We start from the raw sequence: 3237 nt of genomic DNA, 5'->3' as shown, positions 1-3237 counted from the left end.
TGAATTTGAGAACTTTGTTCCTGCTCCTGCTTCATCAACATTCTTTTAACTTAATTGGTTGCTTTGGCACTGTTAACAGGGTCTTTAAAGTGGAGTGTTTTGAATCTAAAATTACATAATTAAGATAATACTTAAGAAAAAAATGTTTTTATGAATTACTGACCTATGATCCAACAAAGTTGCGATAGGAAAATCATAAAAGATTTCTAAATTGTTAAACCTTGCATGAAGTTCAGTCAATATATTTTTTTTAAAATCAATTCCAATACTGGAGGTAATGGCCATATGAGAAGTGGCATCTCGAACACAATTTATTAATGGCAATTTGTACTTATAACCACATAATTCTGACCGGATAGCTTTTTAGTTAAATCTTCCAATGGACGCAGCAGATCTCTGCATTCTTTAAGGTCTTGTAAATCCCCGGATGAAACATTATTTGGTGCATTTGGGTTTTCTAGTAAGATAGGAGCCAATTTCTTGTACATATACAAGAATCGCTCAACTATGTAATATAGGCTATTCCATCTAGTTTTTACATCCAGGACCATTTTTAATATTTTACCGTCAGGTATACCTAAACATATAAAGTTTTAATAATGTATTTCATAAATAAGAGTATTAAAATTTCTCGCTTTTATATTTTTATAAACAATAAAATTAATAAAATAACATACCCTCATTTTTTTGTTTTTGTCTTAATTTGTCATTTACGTTGACACTATTTTTTATAAATTTCACAATGTTTCGTACTCTCTCAATTAGTTAATTTAATTTTTTGCAATTGGTTATCACCCCATCAGCTATTAGATTAACTGTATGTGCAATGCACGGTATAAACTTTTGAATACCAAATGTATCTTGAGCAGTTTTTTTCATGTTGGGGGCTACAAATTAATTAATTTAACTTGAAATATACAAATCAAAATAACATTTAATTTAATATGTTTACCATCATCAGTCACAACTGCTAAAATATTTTTTTCATTTATTTCCCAATCTAATACAATTTTTTTTAAAACATGAGTTAGTGTACTCTGACGTGTGCTTTTCATTGAGTTCATAAACACCTAATGTACCTAAATTTAAATTTAAATGTTAAGTAAATTGTGTAATGTAGTGCCAGACATGTCTAGATTATACCTTATATATTATTATTTACCTGAAACAAATGTGTTTTTTTCTAAAAAGTAGATAGTTATTACAAGGTAACTTATCATTTGTAAATCAGTCCATATATCAGCTGTTAAAGATATATCTTTATTTTTTATTCTATCTTTAAATTTTAAAGCTAAATGCTCGTATTTGAGATCTATTTTAGTTTTTATAGTTTTCCTTGTTGGGATTTTGTAAAGTGGACAAGCTACACTAACAAAATGTTTGAAACCTTCGCCTTCGACTGTTGAAAAGGAAAGATTGTCTTAACAGATACAAAATAACAATGCATCAGTTATTAGAGTGTGGTTTTTTCCACCTTCAACAATTTAATTTATAATTAATAAATGTAATATCTTCCAAAAAAAGTACAATTGTATAAATTAGTAGATACATTATTACCTGAAAAGGAGGACACATGAGTAAAAGATTGTGCTATGGACATTTGTGTACTACATTTCCGTTTCATACGACTGTCAGGTTCATCACATTCAATTTGCTCATGAATTCCTGATGCTAATGCTCCATCATTTGTCTACGAAATAATATGATATAATATAATATATTAAAGTATTTGATTTTGAATGATATTATTTAAATTTAGTACATAATACACCTAAATATATAGTGTACTTACTGGTACTGATTTCTGAACATTTATGCACTATTTCAAGATGTATTCGTAAATTAGAAGTGTTGCCCGAAGTTTTGTAAATTTTTTTATATATCTTACACTTTGCCTCGTATTTATTTAATTTGTCAAAGTGTTGCCAAATAAAACTTATTTTTGCCATATTAGTATAATAGGACTTTTCAAAAATAGAAAAAAAGCGAAACACACTTACACACTGTACAAAAAACTCAAACACGTGGATGTGAAACTGTGAAGCCGAAAGCGGAAACATGAAAGGCAAAGGCGAACATGATACGTGAAACGAGTAAGAGACAAGAGTAAATATATAAAATATTTATTAACCTAACCTATAAAACTACAAAGTAACATACATGATTGTCGATTAAAGATATTAAACCAAGGTAAGTGGTAACACATAACAACAGAACAATGACCACAGTAACCAAACAATACCATAGTTGAATATATTCAAGTTTTGATCTTCAAAATTATTCATTTGTTTTTATAGTTATCATTTCTCCACACATCAAAAGTTGAATATATTCAATTATGCGGTATCGTTTGACATTTGGTTACTGTAGTATCGTGTGATTATTTACACGACACGGTGTGGTGTGAACCCGGCTTTACTTTAAGCATATAACAAACACCCAATAGGCGGGTTTCCACTATACACGTTTGCCGTGTACTCGTGTACACGAAAAATGTTCAGCTATGTCCAACAACACGGTATCGCGGTTAATCGTGAGGTAACTGATCCTAATCAACCAATCACAGCAAAGGATTTGTATGCACACACACGCATATGTGTACAGTGGAAACACGCCTTATAAAGGCAAGGTACAATATTGTAACAATATTGGTAACATTTGTCGTGATGTTTTGAATACACTAGCTGGTAACACTGACGGCCGTACAGCCATATTATGTACAAATTGCAGCAGCAGCAGCAAACTACTAAAACTATAATTTTGATTTTTGAGATACTTGAAAATTATTAAGATACTTAACTCTTTGTTGCAGTCGTTACAGACTAAAAAAAAAATAAAATTTACTGCAACAATTCAGTTTCTTAAATATCGATATTTTGAACAATATATCGCGTCAAACTATGCATGCAGCGATAAATTATCGATGTCAAAATATCGCTATATCGTTCTACAACTGTCGATATTATTGATATATCGATATATCGTTACCATCCCTACTGGCGACTGATACCGTGTATAGGAATATCAGCCAATTAATTTAAATAATCTCCAAAAGCTCTCTATCTGTCTCTTAAACTACCACTGATTCAGTCACCCATCGTCTTTTCGTGCGTTTAACTAAACTAAACTAACTAAACCGGCCGGCGACGACACTTTTTTTACTACAGAATGGAGGAGTAGAACCTCTGTTGTATTTAATATATTTTAAATAAACTATGACACTGTTATAATACTATT

Source organism: Myzus persicae, unplaced genomic scaffold (genome assembly GCF_001856785.1).
Source record: "Myzus persicae strain clone G006 unplaced genomic scaffold, MPER_G0061.0, whole genome shotgun sequence".
Taxonomy (NCBI): Eukaryota; Metazoa; Arthropoda; class Insecta; order Hemiptera; family Aphididae; genus Myzus; species Myzus persicae.
The sequence above is the reverse complement of the archived record's forward strand: the minus strand, read 5'-3'. Positions refer to the sequence as shown.